General features: G+C 54.1%; 1 protein-coding gene across 3 annotated transcripts in view; it reads left to right on the top strand.

Annotated features, from left to right (window-relative positions):
• The window catches only part of Eip74EF (Ecdysone-induced protein E74), a 183786-nt gene that overhangs the window by 3496 nt on the left and 163280 nt on the right, over positions 1–17010 (top strand). For 2 of the 3 annotated variants that reach the window (XM_017909806.1, XM_017909786.1), the window contains exon 1: positions 7590–8493. The exons of the other annotated variant lie outside the window; for it this stretch is intronic. The gene's annotated coding sequence lies outside the window, so the exon portion shown is untranslated. Of the gene's footprint in view, positions 1–7589; positions 8494–17010 lie in introns of those variants that run through there. 3 annotated transcript variants of the gene reach the window in all.

The raw sequence follows: 17010 nt of genomic DNA, 5'->3' as shown, positions 1-17010 counted from the left end.
ATTTTTCTTCCGTCCCGCAGACGACTCGCGATACCGTCGTGCCTGAAACGTTCGCGAGCACGAGCCTGTGTCTTTCACACGTTGCACCACGTATCGCGATTTTCCTTTGCCTTCTCCTCCTCGCTTCGTAAACAATTCCCGTATCCGGTACACGCGCACACGATCATCGATTATCGGAACTTGGCCGACTATATCGCGGACCATTCTACTTGCCCGATAACTCGCGTCACCTACTACTGTCCGATCTGCACCTATAACATCGGTTAAACGTGGGTGCGTAGGCGTCGCACGTGGGTGCGCATTTTTGCCAGCGACACCGAACGATTAGACGACAATGAGACCGAAAGGGGAAAGAAGAACGGGAAAAACTCGCGCGTAATTAAGCCATTGTACGTTGGAAAGAGTATCGGGCCGGCAGGAACGGGGAGGGGTTCGTTGGCGAGATATCGATCTTCGGGGTTCATCTCGTCGGAGGTGGATGTTGGCACGGTATCCGTAGATCGCGAATACGGAAAGGCGCAAAGGAACAAACGTTAAAGCGTGTACCTTCGTTAAACAGGGATATAGGGTAGCAGCGTGAACGACGTGCATGAATTTTTGATGCTGGCATAAGCGTAGCACGCTGCAGGAATTTCAAACGACATCCAGCCGCGTCGCGCATGAATTTTTAACGCAGACACGATCGCGCGTCTTCCCCCGCCGATTCTGCCGATCGAGGATCCGATCGAGGATCCGAGCGCGGATCCGATCTATTCGTTTAGCAATTCGGAAGCGGTGTGCGCGCGCGTGGAACGCACGAACACGGAGGAACAGACTCGCGTGGCGAATGGGAAAAGTCGCGGGAAGGGATTGAACGACTCGGTTCGCGAACCATTTCCGCCGAATCGTTTCCGCGACTCGGCAGCAGAGGATAGAGAGATTTTACGAACACCCGGTATTTTGCGGTGTAACGCGCGTACATGCACCGCGGTGCGGCCTGTGTACGTGAACAAACGCACACAAGCACGATGCCAGTGAACCGAGCATTATAGTGCCCTGCAAGAAACGTCGGCCTGGTGCATTGACCGCGGTTGACCACACGTCATCGAATGAGTGACGTCACAGGGTTTGCAGCATGAAAGCTACGTCACGGTTGGTTGCATCCTCGAAGATGCATCCACGAAAATATTTCCTTTTTCTCCGTTTAGAACTCCTTCGGTAGAATCCAATCGCATTCAGCGCCGGCTAATGCCTGCCGAGTTTCTTGCGACCGAACCTTTGCCGCTCGCGCTGGAGCGCGCGCGCGCGCAGGAGCGAGCGAGCGCGCACGAGCAAACGACTCGCGTCGGCCGTGGACATACGGCGATATTTATTCGCGTTCCGTAATAAATCGTAAACGAGTGTCGAATTTGATTTCCAAAGGAACTGACACCGGTCACAGGCCGGATAATCGATGCCGATGCAGTCGGCCAGCTGGTATTCCCTTCATTATCATGCGTTAAACCGAGTCCAGAGCGGTTTATCTCAAACAGAACGGTCGAAACGGATGACTTATTGCGCTGGCGGCTGGCTAAATAATTTTTTCCAGCACGTGTAACTTCCAATTCATCACGGTCGACCGCGGGCTATACGGTGCGCGCATGAATAGTTAACGAACGGGCGTAGGAGGACCAAGATTTTCCTCCGACGACTATGCGCACGATGTACCTGCGAGTATAATAGCTCGGTTATACATAGAGCCACGGCTATACCTTTCCGAAGTGTATGTAAGTGCGGGCGAGTTCGTTCCCTCGAACGAGTAAATCAAGTCGCTGGTCCGCGAAGCGGCTGAATGCCTTGAGCTCGTAAGACTGGCCAAGAATGGTTCGATATTTTTGCCAGTCCCTTGATCCATTCTTGCCGCGCATCCGCGCTATTCATCCCGATATTACTGGTAGCCGTTCTCTTCCAACGAGACCAGCCAGCTTCTTCGTCTCCGCGACCACCGCACCACGGCTAGACGAGTAGTCCCGTAATTCAGCATCGTTCAGGTATTTTCTAATTGCAAAATCTGAAAAATTTCTCTCTTGACGCGTTTATATCGACGAGTTATAAAACTTTCTACCAGAGTAAACGATTCTCCATGCAAGATAGGCGAATTATCTCGATGCGCGACACGGTGAGCGTTTATTCGGATACACATACCGAGTTCTTCCAATAGTATGCTCGCGCTTATTTTACTAGCCGTTTAATGGAGAAAACCTCAAGTTTCTACACCGTGTTTATTTGTCTTTTCCTTTCTTTCTCTCCCCTCCTTCTCTCCCCTCCTCCACCCTTTTTCTCTCTTTTCGTTTATTTTTCCTTTTGAACCTGTAGACGTCGCGAGTTTGAAAGGTTCGGCTGGAACGATCGAATCGATACGGGGACCATTTAAGCGACTGCATCGGCCAACGTGCAAGGAGGCAGCGGAGCTACGAGAAAGTATCTGGCAACTTTCTCCGGTGGGTTTAGTTTGCACCACGGGTCACCAGGCACGGACATTAAGAGCGAACGAACGCGAGCCACTCTTGTCCGCGAGCGTATTTCCGAGAGAGTCTACACTCGCGTTTTCTTCGCTCTCGTACCCGCGCCATTCCTGCCAAACGGATTCTTTTCCACGCGTCACGCGAACGCGATTTTCCCGAGGAAAATCATCTCGCCGTGGGACAAACGGCGTATGGCACAAGGCAGAACGCGAATCGGTCAAAGTTGCCTTTGAGAAAGCACAATGACACGCGCGAATTCCAAGGACCGTAGTCACAAGCCATTGAGCAGGTAGATCGAGTGCCAAGAACAAGATTTTGAAAGTCTCGCCGCGACGCTGGTACGATTAAGTTGGATAATGGCTTCCGAATGCCAACCACGCGAGGCGTTCATCTTCTTCCGCCAGTGAAACGGCAGTCGGGTTAAATTGAATCGACTTTGCTCACGAATTCACCTCATCGAGCGTTAACGCGCTTTCATCTTGACTTAATTATCCATCCCGCGGAGTTAATCGAACGTTAGTCTCGCCTCGAACACCACGATAGACCAGGGGTTCCATTTTCCATGTGGTTCCCTCGCGTTGGATCGCGACGTGATCGATCGGCGGTCGAACGACGATCGACGTCGTCCGCGAGGACGAATCGATCGGTCTAAGGTCGTTCTGGAGTCGAACGAAACGGCTAGATCGTTACGTGGAAGGTTGAGTAACGCGTTTCGTATACGAAAGTTCCTTCCCGTCACTCTCATTATCAGGTGTGTTGTGACTCGAGCCGGTATTAGGCAATCGGTATAGAGGCCAACGTTAACATTGGCCCAAATATTGGCCAGTGGCCCCGCGTGTACACTGTTCACGGTGTGCGACATTCGACGACCGGCACACGGCTCGCGATTGTCAGCCTCCTTCTCTGACTTTGAATCTGCCGGCTAACCGCCACGGCGATGTCGTTGACTGACACTGGCCCACTATTCGTGCGTTAACACCGAACCCGGGCCGGGTGGCTGGCTGACGCGGATCACGCTCGAGGATCACCTTCCCAGAAGCGATGGCTTCTGATCGCGGTTCTGCTTTCGGGAAGGTAAAAAGCGAGAGTACCCGGTCGTTTCGATCAACTCCGACCTTTGTTCGGAGCTCGTTCGAGCTTGTTCGGGCTAGATTTACTCGCGATTTCGGGACGCTCTGCTCTCCGAGCGAGGAACGGAGCAGCGGTGTTCTCGCAGAGATACGGAAACGGCAGGGGAACGTCATAGTTCTTCGACCGTTTCAACTTTCTCCTGAACGCTGCGCGCAAAGTCAGTGATTTAACTTTGCCACGTGAGGAAGTTTGAGGAGGAACGAATCGGTCGCGAGTTACGCTCGATAGAGAGCCGAGCAACGGCTGCTACACGCGGTTAATCTAATCTCGTATCGCGATCGTTCGTTCCCGATCGGGTGGAATCTTTGTCAACTGGCCAGGTGAAAAGCGAGAGTGATCGGGTACGGCAGTACGCCAGTGTTTTACGCAAACGCGTGCGGTCTGGCTGTCTTCGGGAAGCCGTACGCGAACCTCTGGCGTCAGAGACGAGGGAGAGAGGATATTTTTTTTTTTTTTAACCTCGTTAAATTGACTACGTTCTCGCAAGCACTTATATCTCCTTCGCTAATGGGGCAACGTCCCACGCGTGAGAGCGCGGCAGAGAGAAGCGGGAGAAAGAGGAACGGAAGTGGGGATACGGAGTCTTTGAGGTGCATTTATTTATATATTAGTCGAATCCATTACTTCTTTTCCGATGCACTGGGTCCGAGTGGCGGACGTGGCAAGTTTCGTGCGAGTTCTGTGTCCCGCGTCACAGCGACCCGACAAGGACGGGGACACGAGAAGGCGGTACCAGCAGAGGTTACCGAATTTATGGCTTGGAAGCCGGGCATACGACAAGAGCGAGCGAGATGGGGAGGGAGAGAGCAAGAGAGAGAGAGAGAGAGAGAGAGAGAGAGAGAAAGAACGCGTGAGAGGCCAGTGAAAGTTTATTAAGTCTAGTACGAAACACACGGATGACGAGGCGGCGCGAACGTGTGCCGTTTGCGCGCGGGGCTTTAGCCGTGCGATGCTTTAATGCGTGTGCAAACCGCGCTATCGGAAGGTGCGCGATTCTTTATGCGTCAGCTTTGAATGTCACGGAGTTAGCAGCGACCAGAACGCACCGTTCCTGTCTCTTTTTCTCTCCTTCGTGTCTCCGCGTAGAACCCGACCGGTCAGAAATTCACCGTCCACCGGTCGCACTTGAAACTCGTGCACAGCGACGAGCGTACATCGGGCAAAGAAGCGCGAAGGATACTTTTAATTGTATTCTCCGTTTGCATTATCCGTGGCTGCGCGATGACGACGCTCCGCGCGATAGCGATTCGTCGCGGGGAATAGAATTGCTGGCGCTTGAAAAATAGTCGAGAGGAGAAGGTTTCGGTCCGAGGATATGATGGCTTAATCTTTCGGTTCCTACTCAGGGTCGTTCGTTGCCGGTGAAGACGATTACAAGCAAGGTTCCTCCGTCTCTTTTCCACGCTCGCTGCGTCCCCACCTCTTCCTCTTTTCTCCGTCTTTCGTACGCCTGGCAAGTTCAGGCCCCTCGCACGAGGAATCAACGTGGGCCCAAAAGGCCCCCGAATATTTATGTCACGGCGAAGTCGTGCGGAGAGCCGAGACCTTGACTGTGTGCCGCAGGCAGCGGGCTCTTCGCTACTTTTAAATGTTAGAAATTTTTGCTTCGAATCCGTGAATCCACGCGAAGGTCGATCCTCGCTTCCTAAATCGTACGCTGCCTTCTCGACGCTTTGCATCGGACCACGTCACCGATACTCCCCGCGTTCCAATCGTATTTTTAATAATCTCGTTACTCGATCGTCCAGCTATTCCGCGAAGGATACTCGAGGCGAAGGAAAAATCCGTACCAATTAAAAGCTTCGTTATATATATATTTTTTCCCCCCGGTTTCTTCTTTTTTTTTTTCATTCAATTAAGAGACCGAGCCGAGATATTTCTTACGAGAGGCAGGCTGACTCAGCCCGGAAGCGCTGCACGTCTTCGTCCTCGGCGGGAAACCACGGAAAACGCGCGAAAGTCGCGTCGAGGACGGTTGCGCGGTATGGTAGCCGGTTAGAAGAAAAGACTTGCACTTTCGTTAGAAAGTCTCGGGAATCGACTCCGCCATCCGTGGCAGCCATCGAGAGAACCTAACCGGTGAACGTGGATTAACGCTGCCTGTCTGACCAAACTCGGAGTCCCACTACTCGGTTTACCCTTAGCCCTACATACGCTCGATTCCGCGTTTGCCTTTTCGTTCTCGCCGCAACGACGCCGTGTTTTTCGCCTCACTCGAGGGGAGGGGGAAAAGAATAAATAAATAAATAGGAAGAAAAGAGAAGGCGGGGAATTTTTCTGTCGTTTACGAAAGGTAGGCTTACGCGACTTCGCAACGACACCGGAGATAACGCAACCGATCGCTTTGCAACGAATTCACCGCGCCTACCTTCTAATGTTAATTGCGGCAATTTGCGGAACGCAATGATAACCGCGTTTGAACAATCACCGCTTTCGTATCGTATCGGCGCGTACGGTCATTAATAGCTCTTAATCTTGCATTCACTCGCGCATCGCGTTGTACGCAGCGATAACGAGACGATCGCGTCCTTTGGATCGCATTTCCGTTAGATATAAATTCACCGGGCGAAGAAAAGGAAAATTTATGCCGCGTTCGCGTGCGAATCGGCAGCCCGGCGAAGCTGTCGAACGAAAGCTACGCCTGGTTTCCGTGTGCCGCGTAAAGAGTTTCGTACACGAGCGAGACGCACCGGCGAAAAACAGGGATCTATGGACTCGGTCTGATTTTCAAGCGGATTTCGATAGAGCGAGCGGCGCTGCGCGTTTCGTTCCGTTCGTCGTAATAACAAGGCGTGTAAATAGTCATTTGAATGCCAACGCGTTCTGCACATGCTTAGAGAGAACGTACGTCGGTGGAGGAAGACATTGTGCGCCTTGTTGCATTCAGTCGCACGGTGGTTACATTCTTGTACACCCTCGCGTCCATGAAGACATATATTCTCCGCGTACATACGTGCGATAGACACAGAACGCTAGAGTGCCCCTTGAATATAGAACAAATTACATACGGAGCTTATATTCTCTCTCTCTCTCTCTCTCTCTCTCTCGCTCGACTCGACTCGGCTAAACTTCTCGCGTGTACACGTGCGGATCTATGTATATTCGTAGCACGGATGCGATATCGCGTTTACAGTTGACCGTGTTGCGCCAAGTCTCCGCGGGACGACTTTTCCGTCTATTCTCGATTCGAATTCGTCGTTTCCCCGCGAATCCGACGTCTCCGTCGAATGCCGATCGGCGATGGAGGTACGCGCGCGACGAGACGCGCGAAACTGCGACGGATAAGCGGGAAAGGGAAGAGAGGAAAAAGGGAAAGGAAAAAATAAAAAAAAAAAAAAAAAAAAAAAAAAAAAAAAAAGAGGAGAGAAAAAAGAGACACGCGATTCCACTTTCTCGTTAGCTCGGCGCTCGCGATTCCGGTTATAAAATAGTCCCGCGAAATGCTTCCGTGCGACAGCGATACACGGACGATACACGAGATCGGCGAAGCGCTCTAGAGAGGCTAGAATCGTGTGCGCGCGCTCGCGAGCCCGCACACGCGAGAAACGGAGCGACAACGGTCGTTCCGCCGGTGTGTGCCGTTCGCAACGTGTAGATACGCGCGTGCATGCGCCTGCTGGCTGTGCGAGAGTGTGCGACTCGGTGGCCGTGGCTATGGCCTTACGAACCCCCACCAGCCGGTCGCTCCGAATCCACACGGCGTGTGTACCCCCCGTACTCTATGTACATAGATCCCTAGAGTCCGAGAAAGACGCGAGATCGGCGAAGTGAGAGGAAGACGGACGGTGGGAGTGCGAGAGAGAGGGATTGAGGGAGAGTACGTTAGCGCGAAAGAGGAAGAAGAAGCGCTAAGCGAGCTAGAAGGAGTGGAATGGCAGGGGGGGAACGGCGAGGGGTACGGCGAGGGGGAGGGGGAGGAGGGAGAGTGTCGCGAGCGTGTCTAACCTAGGATAGTGGCGTTTAGTGGCGGCTAGGCTAGGCAAACCGAGGCTCGCTGCTCGCGCGTTACGTTCAGTGTTCCTTCGCGCTTCGGCCAAAGACTCGTATACGCCTCGTGTCACGCAACCCGTCTTCTTTCCCCTTCGCTACGAACCCCTCCGGGAGAGCAGGAGAAAGGATTTCGAGAGAGCCCGCCGAGTCGAAGAGGAAAAGAGACCACCGCGAAACGCGAAGCATCGCGAGCGCATAATCATACGCCACCATTAAGCAGCACGAGCTTCCTGAATTTCCCGCGGTCGACGGTGCACCACGACTGCTGCGCGCGTCGTCACTCTGCGCCGACCGGACGATTTCGACTCGAGCCGTGTGTGTCGTCGTTGTCGTCGTCGCGCGGCATTCGACTACGTTCGATTGCACCTTCGAAATCGTCGCTGCTCGTTTTACATTTGGATCTGTCGCAACTATGGCTGCTTCCTCCTCGATCGTCCGTGAAAGCACGGTTACCGGTAGTGCGCGCGTGTAGAACCGCCATTGTCGAATCGAAGACGAGACAATTCTCTATCGATACGTATCGATGCGTTGCGCGCGCATTTCCCGATCGGTCTACCGTGAGTCGGGCGCGACGCGAGCTCGTCGCGTTTGAGGACGTTCTCCTCTTTGTTTTTCCCTTTCGATCAACCGCCAAAGGTGGCCGGAAGCCATCGTGCGCGCGCGCGCGCCAACGGACCAAAAGTTTGTTTACGTTTTCGGTGACTCGGAAGTATAGCGGAGTACGTCCAAGTGGAAACGGAAAGCAGGAAACGGGCTAGAGGGATACGGAACTGTTGTTAGTAGTAGAGTGTGTGCGAAGGAGACCGGTGTGCGTCGAGAGAGGACGTCCAGCCTGTGTCGTCTGTCTTTCCTTCCACGTCCGACTTCGTCTCGAGATCGATCTACGAAGGTAAGGGAATTCAGACGTAGTTTCGTTACAAACCGAATCGATCCAACAACGATCCAACATATGCATACATACATATATATATACGTATAACGCGTGGCGTTAACGGATCGCGATAAGAGATGGCGGAATCAAAGGACTCGCACGCTTCCGTGATTGGTGACAGTTGGAGGTGGCGGTAAAGTCGAACGCGTTCGAATGACACCTACGCGAATTCGAGCGAGAAACGCGTAGCGCGAGACGCGAAGCGATGATAGCGATTTAACGAAAGCGGCTCGCGATCGAATGTCTTTGGCGGGATTACCTAACGAAATCTTTTCTCCGGGTAAAAGCGAATCTCGCGGAGCGATGGTGGTGGTGGCGGCGATGGTGGCGGTGGTGTTGGTGGTGGTGGTGGTGGTGGCGGTGGTGGTGGTGGTGACGGCTGACTCGGCCGGGGTGAAAATGAGCAACCGGACGGTAATCGCATACGATCAAGGAAGTGATCACGCATTATGGTTCGGTGTACCACGAGATATCGGTTTACATAAAAACGATTAAATTCTATGGTGTATGCTCGGTTTTCTGCGTCACTTTATGGACGCAATTGTAAATAGCGTTTTACGAATCGATACACCTTCCTTTTTCACGCGTCTCCCTTCCTCCTTCTGGTCTCGCAGCGAGCGTAGCGTAGCTCGCGTTACTATTCTATCGATTATATAAAATTATCGTAACCGTCTCTGACGATGCGAGCAAAGATAGCGCGCGCAGGGAACGACTGCTCGTCGTATATACACGCGTCGATCCTTATCTCTACGCGAAACGTATACGTATCGGGCACGATTGAACGAGGGAAACGGAATGGTGGCTGGCGTTTATCGTCGATGAGACGAGAGTCGAACGGGAAGATGGTTCCGTTGGAGAATCGATAGAACGGATCGGTCGATCTTCCGCGATTTCCTACCGCTGCACGCGCCGCTGATCCATGTAAACAGAGAGAAGCGCCGAATACGCGGCTCGCGTATGCACTTGTGCACGTACTCACGCGCGCAGAAATAAGACGCAACTATATTTTGTCCAAGTATTTTCAGCCCAGGCCAACCTTCGGCCCTCGAGCCTCCGTCTCCGTCTTTCTTTTCTTCCCTCGCTCGCCGCCTCTCTTTCCCCATCTCTCCTCCCACCATTCTTCGCTTGGCTTCGACTCAGAACGCTTCGCCACTCTTTAATATAGTTAAGAGATTTATAGTTTGCGCGCGAGTTTCGCGTTCCCTCGTTCGTTCTCTAATTCTCTCTCGCGCGACCGGTTACGCCGCGGTGACCTTCGCTGGTCACCCAGGGCCGAGGGCCAAAATCCTCCGTTGCGCTTAGTATCGTCGCGACCGGGTACACACGTTCGATAAATATCGAGATGCCGGCCGCGGTATAAGGGCCCCGTAGCCTCGCGCCCCATATAAACCAGCGGCCCTGAAGTTCGGTACCACGTGGAGCACTCCGTAACCTCCTCCTTCTCTACCTTCTTCTGCCTTCCACTCCGCCCCGATTCACCGCGTATCTTAATTCCTTCCCTCTTCCGCGGATAACCCGCCATCGACCGGCTACTCCGTTCCTTTTCCTTTCCATTCCGCGAACCGCGTCCTTCCCGCGGACCGAATGATCGATGGCGGTTATTAGCCATCGCGAGTATCGTCTTCGCGGAGATTCCAAGAAATTCGACCTCTTAAGCAGTCGTCTTAATCGCGTTAATCGAATTTTTCCCCTGTCCTCTCTCTCTCTCTCTCTCTCCCCTCCCCTTCGCTCTTTCGCGAAGATACCGCAACGTTCCTCGGCGTCTGCAACGCACTACACACCGTCGATCGGATCGATCCGTTTCTTATTTCCGTAAAGTTTTCGCGTGACAGCAATTACGCGCGTTCGATAAGATCGAAGGCGTACGTAACGTCTGGCTTTCAAGAGCGAGGTCTACATCTGTGTTTACGTTTTCACGCAGCGACGCGCGTTCGTCGTACATATACGCGCGCGACGTCCAAAAATAATGGCCGGCCGCAGCGATGGCGCGTGTCGTTGCGATTACTTTCCACCGGTAAAGGAAAGCAAACCGGCACACCACCACGATCGTCCTCCACCGCTCTCGCATTCCATCCGATTATCGCGCCGCGCGTTTATTCCGCCATTTGCCCGCGCGCGCGCGCGCGCTCGTTCGCTCGCTCGCGATCGAAGGGCAGAGAGGAATGTCGAAATATAGGTCGCCGCGTTCCTGCACCTGTCCCGACCCCGATCACGCCGGCGAACCTCTCGGAGTCGTTTCCACGTACGCGCGTATTCCCGCTGCCCTCCTCTCGAACCCTAGCTTAAGGACAAGGAGATTCGAAGACCCGAAGGTGACACCGCGAAGGTGGCCGGGTAAAAGTAAATGACCTTAGGCAGAGAGACGAAGCTGAAGAGAGAAAAAAGGAATCGCTCGGACGTGTGACCTATCGTCCGTCTAGGTCTACGAACTCCAATTGGGCCAGAGCCTTGACTCTCCCGTGTATATCGGCAAGTTCGGAGAGCGAGCCCCACCCATGGGCCCACTCCTTCCACGGACCCCCTCCTCGTTTTCCGAATATCCGCCCCTGCTTCGTTCATACGTACCAACGACCTTCGAGACACTCGCGAGCAGGCCGTAGCCCGTAGATCGCGGACCTAACCTTTCTCGAGCTTGGACCCTCGTGCCCTGTTCTCCCGACGTAACACCCGCCGACGATCGTCACCTCGCGTGTAATAGGCAGTCCCCGGGGAGACCGTGAAGAGACCCGGGAAGAGACCACCAAGGGACCATGAAAAACACGGTCATGGCCAAGGTTGTGTCACAAGAAACCTATGCGAGAAATCGGAAATTCTCCGACGTTTGTTCGCGCCGCGCTCCAAAGTCGTCGCGTCGATGATCCACCTAAGTGGCCACTGGTAGATCAATCGAACGAGGAGGAGCTGGCTCCTGGGGACTTTGCTCGCAACGCGAATCGAGAGAAGCGTTCTTACGTATGCAGCTGGATAACAGGCACGGTCGTTCTCGCAAAAGGAACGATCGGTTCCTCGGTTTGATAAACATTCGGTTTATATTGTTGCTTCAGGCGTCCAATTAAGAAACGGTATTCTGGTGATGTCTTGGGCGCGCGGGTTATTTCGTTGCCGCGCAACTGCTATGAAACAAGAATAATGCTGAATCAAATGTTATTGTTGCGCCGATTAAACAATTACTCTTCGGCTGAGTTTAGCTCACCTTGGAACGGTTTACCTTCAAAACAGCGGAATGCACGATTAAGTACATGCCCGTTAAAACCGAGTGGCTTGCATTATTGCGGGCCGCGCGCGCGACTTTTACAAGGCGCAGAGAAAACAACGTTTCGTCGACTGGATGAAACGGCGTGTGCGACGTGTACGGGAAAACGATCGATGCTCGATCGACGGACGGCGTTACGTCGATAAACCGCGGTGCGTCTCGCGGCGAAGGACGCGCGAAGGTAAATCGAGGATGGCGGGAACTCTGCCGGCGAGAGAGACGAAATTCGTGAATAGGATGGTTAGACGAGATCGTCCCTTAGCACGTGGACGACTATCGCGGCACGTGGAGTTCGTTATCTCGCGAGCTGTATGCAGAAAGAACGTCTTGTTTGTTCAGAGCCGCTTTGTTTGCGGTCCCGCGCCGCGCGATTTTATTTCCCGCCATTCATTATGCAATCCGCGAACCGAAATTATTTTCGTCCCGAAGAATCTTGCCAAAACGGTATAGAAAGCTGCACGCACGTACACACCGGTCGACAATATCCCGACCGGCAGGAATTATTCCCTGGCCATAGGTGTACGACAACCCCCGCGATACGCCCCGCGTCACGGTTAATGGCGGTCGCTGCTCATTCATGGTAGCGGGAAAGCGCGGAAAGTAACAGTTATTAACGCGCGACTAGAGTCCGGGTCAACGTCTAAATAACCGAAGGTGGAAATAGACTGTCGGGAGGCGTGCATGGAATTCTAGCAGGCGATTCTGCCGCGAAGTGATGTCACAGCTTGTCCATCGGTGAGAGATCGTTTAACTTGGCACTCTCAGCCCTAGCTGTGGCGCTACCGCCACGACGACGACGGCTCTCGCAGCGCAATAAAAGCGGAAGGCTGTGTGAGCTCGGAAGGCCGCTCGCAGTCGCCGCTATCTATACCCTGTTCGACATAACTTCCCGCGATTCTTTTACCACTACCATTCTTCTTTCCCTTTCCTTGCGGCTGTTCGTAGTCTATTCACGATCAGGATCGCGTACGGCGACGTGACTCGATATCGGACGTCCAACTGACCGTTTTTCGTATGCGTAATGTCCTCCCCATCCTCCTGCCGTTGCCCCCCGCCCCCCTCCCCACCGACGCTCTCGCCGCCACTGCGGGGATCGGGATCGGGATCGGTCGATCGGGGCCCGATTCGAAATTCGAGCACGCGAAACCTCGCGATGGAATCGTTCCGGATGATCTTTGAGTTAAACCGGTTTCACGGTGCAGAGAGAACGGGTAACGCGTAAAGGCAACAAAGTATCGAGAGCCCGTAATGAAAAAGTTAGATCGAAAGGCGGCTGGCTATTTTTAAGCATAACTGGCACCGGCATCGTTTCGTCGTTTACGAGTCCTATCTATTTCCGTTATAAATATGCGTGCTCCCCCCCGCGACCCCCCCGATCCGCGTGTTCATCGTTGCCCTTAGTACCTCGTAATTTCCTCGCAGGCTCGTTCCGTGGCCGCTCCTCGATCCTCCAACAACGATACCGCTAATGAAACGCTAGTTACGGAACGCTAATATTCCTTCGCCGTCACAGATAGACACAACGTGCCACGCACTTGCTCGTAAAACGTCCGATCCGATTATGCATAAAATAACCAAGACTCCGTATCCAGCCTCCGAGTGCACCGCTCCACGATGCCGGAGGACGCGGAGCTTAGCGATCGGCCGATATTTGCGCATCTTTACGCACCTTTACGCATCTTTACGCATCTTTGGCTCGATCTTCGCACCGATATTTGGGCCCATCGAGGGTCGCGAATGACCGATATCGCTCACTAGCGACGCGTCGCGGGAAAAATACCGGTCCCCGGTCACGGTTGTCGTGGAAGCAACGGTAAACACCGCGGCGACCATTGGCGCCACTCGCGAGCTTCCTTCCGCTGCAGCGATAATCGTGAGCGACTCGCAGATAAAATTTCAAACTCGCGCGCGCGAACGCTGCTGTCGTTGGGAATAAAAATAAATCGTTATGCCATCTCGTGGCAGCGATTCGATGATCGCGACGCGATTGACGTGAACGACCTTCTCTGCCGGACTGGCCGAACGTCCGAGCGGATTTCCAAAAGCCACGGGAAGAAAGGCTCGTTGGAATTCGAAGATTGATCGAAGCACCCAATCGCGTTCCTGGCCGATTGTTGGCCAGTCAACCGGTGACGGCGTTTCGCGCGTGGAATTGTCAGCCCGTTGTTCGAGCGAGCGCGGATTATAAAACGTGTCTTTTATAGATGGTCCCGGGATGATCGAGGTCCATCGAGCGCGTTGAAGAGTGTCCGTCGCCTTCGAGGAAGTTGTCCGGCTTGCCAATAACCGTTAAACTCGCGCTGGAACTCGAACGACATACGCGTGTGCTCGTAAACGATAATCGAACTGAAAGTTTCGGTGGCTTTTACGGGGCAACGTCGTTGCACGGTGCACCGTGAGAAAGCTGCGCGTGGATCACCATCTCGGACGTGTCATCGGCGAGTCGCCGAAATGCCAGGATCCACGCGCGATTCTCAGCTTCTTTCCGAAAGCCCAGCGAAGATCCCCGGGGGACACGGGTAAATTCAGGGAAAGAAGGATCGATGGATGGATGGATGATGGATCGATGCACGAGAGACGAGAGGTGGCTAGCGAGTGGATAGAAATGGGCGTCGAGCAAAGTGCTGCAGGTCTTTACGATCCGTTTGCCCTCGAGTTGGTTTCTATGTAACGTAGAAATCGCCGAGAGCAGGCTCGCAGCTCCAAAAAAGCACGTCGAATCAAGGAAGGAGAGAAACGATCGGCTGACGGGGAGACAGAGATCTTTGCCTTGCCCGGGGCACAAATCAAGGCCCTTCTTTGCTCTCGAAGGCCCCACATGACTCAACCTTATTATTATTGTTAGTTTTACACCGACACCGTCGGCCGTTCTCGCGTGACGTTCACCAACACTCTCGTCCATCTCGGTCCCGCGCGCACTCTGCTCGCTGTGTGCTTCTCGCTCGTGTGTGCCACGTACGCGTGTATACCGCGTAGAGAATGCGCGTGGCCGCTGTGTCGGTGCGTACGAGCCTCGACTAGGAAGTGCAAATCACGAGCTAACAGAGTATTCGCGGCAAACTCAACATTCCCACCTCGTCAGGGACGCTTAAGAGGTTATTTTCAACGCTTCGCCCCGCGGATCGGACACGTGTGCGCGATTCTCTTCGCGTGCAGATGGCCACGAGATGGCCCACGCGGTTTCCAACGAGCGCGCCAATCGGTCCCCTATCTGCGCTCCAAAGCTTCGATTCCGTTTCGATACAATTCTACACGCTGGTTGACTTTGGCCCGAGTCTCCGTCGTCAGTGACGAGAGTTCGTAGGTTGGTATCTCGTGGCCTGGAGATGGGTCGAGACCTCGCGAAATTTCGCGGGTTTCGACAATTTTCGAGTTACGTCCAACCGTGGACTCGTTGTTGGGCGATTTCTAATTCGGTATGGCGGATAAACGCGGCAAACCGGAGTGTGCGAGAAGCCGAGTGGAAAATAGACGCGATTCGGAGTCAGAGGCGAAGAGACACGCGTTTCGCGGAACCGTGATCTAGCGTTATAGATAGATCGGTATAGAGAGTGTAGCGTGTAGTAAATGCACGCGTAGGTAAAGACGATTTAAGAATGAAACTCTCGGTTGGTTCATAGTACGCGGTAATCTGCTATTCCCCTGCTGATTATCGTTTAAATTCGAGGACGGAGCGCGATGCGGAATTTTCCGCGAGGTCTCCCGTTTCGTTTGATTTTGCCACGCGACCTCGCTTTGTTTATAGACTACAGGCCGTTTTGCAATATCGTTTAAAACGCTCGAGTATCGACACGGTGGTTTTTCGGGTAAATATTTTGGAAACGGCGATGCCGGTCGCGTCGCCGATCCGCTTGCGAAATCGGCGCGCCGGTGGACTGGATCGCGGCGCGATACGAATCGGCGCGTCGCGACGACTCCTCGCGTGCGAAACTATGCCAAGAGGAGAGAAACGCGAACTCGTCGGGACGATGGCGGATCGGCACACGGGGCTGGCGCGTAAAACCGTGGCGAATTTCGAAAGCGAGGCGACCCTCGATCGAAATCGATGCCCCTGAGCAGCGCGAATCCACGATCGAGCGGGTCCGATCGGACGGAAGATTCCGCGTGAAAATTTATCCGGTGGGTCGCCGTTATCGCGACTCGTCTCTCGCCGGATCGTACGCCGGTGGTAGCATAAAACCCGATACCTGCACGGTATCGATGCGTGTGTGTCTGTCTTTCTTTCAGTCTTCTATCACGTTCGCGCATTCATAAAACCGTCGGCCCTCGTGGACCGGCCTCGAGAGTTTCTACGATCGTCATTACGCCTCCAAGGCGTTCGCTTGTCGGCCCTGGACCGTCGTATACCTCTATACTCTATCGTCTAGCGCGAACGAGCGAGACAGATTGATAGAGACGAGAGATAAACTATTCTCTCTACCGAGCGTGTGGCGTGCACACACGTATACGAAACTGTAGCCAAGTACATCCAATTATCGCTCGTAGACAATGAGTTCCAAGGTTTCGCGTCCACACGAATCTCGATGACCGTCGTCCGTGCATTTTTCCCTCGCGTATCTCCGCGAGTCGGAGCCTGTACGTGTACACACGCAACGCTCGGCCAGACAAAACCGTGCAAAACGAAAAGCATCGAGCATCCAGCGCGGATCATCTCGCGGCGAGCAATTCCGCGCGGAGGAAAGTGGATGGCGCGGCGACAGCTGGGGCCCCTGCAACGATCGCTCGCGGATGGGACGCGCGACGACGTCCATCGGGCCTGGTGCGTTACGCGAAACGCAACGCGTCTTCCGCTGCCGCAATTATCGACCGTAGCGACGATTCCGTAAACACGGCGCGCTCGGCGCGCCCGGTGCGTCCGACGACGCCAAGATTCCCGCGCTTCTCCAGGGCCCCGGCTAAGGTTATGGCTTGCTCTAGGAGTGCATTAACCCCCGTCGGCTCGAGAGCACACCGTAGAAGAAGTGCACAAGTGGCGTGAAGGGGAACGGAGAGAAGAACCGACTTCTCTCTCCGCTCGGTAGTTCTCTCTCCTCGTTCCACGTCAGACTCGCGGTCTCTCTATCGTGCTTACGGCAGCGAAGCTAGGAGTCGTGCTCGCCTTGCCGAGCGCGATGCAAGCGCTTTTGCGAAGTCAGGGGCGGCCTAGGAAGGGCCGTGAGGGGGGGGAGCGAGGGGGGAGTTAACGGGAGGCAGAAGGTGGTGGTCAGGCGGCGTTCTCGCGA

Source organism: Eufriesea mexicana, unplaced genomic scaffold (genome assembly GCF_001483705.2).
Source record: "Eufriesea mexicana isolate 0111107269 unplaced genomic scaffold, ASM148370v2 scaffold58, whole genome shotgun sequence".
In the NCBI taxonomy this organism is placed as follows: Eukaryota; Metazoa; Arthropoda; class Insecta; order Hymenoptera; family Apidae; genus Eufriesea; species Eufriesea mexicana.
Note: the sequence above shows the minus strand (reverse complement) of the source record. Positions and strands in the feature narration are given on the sequence as shown.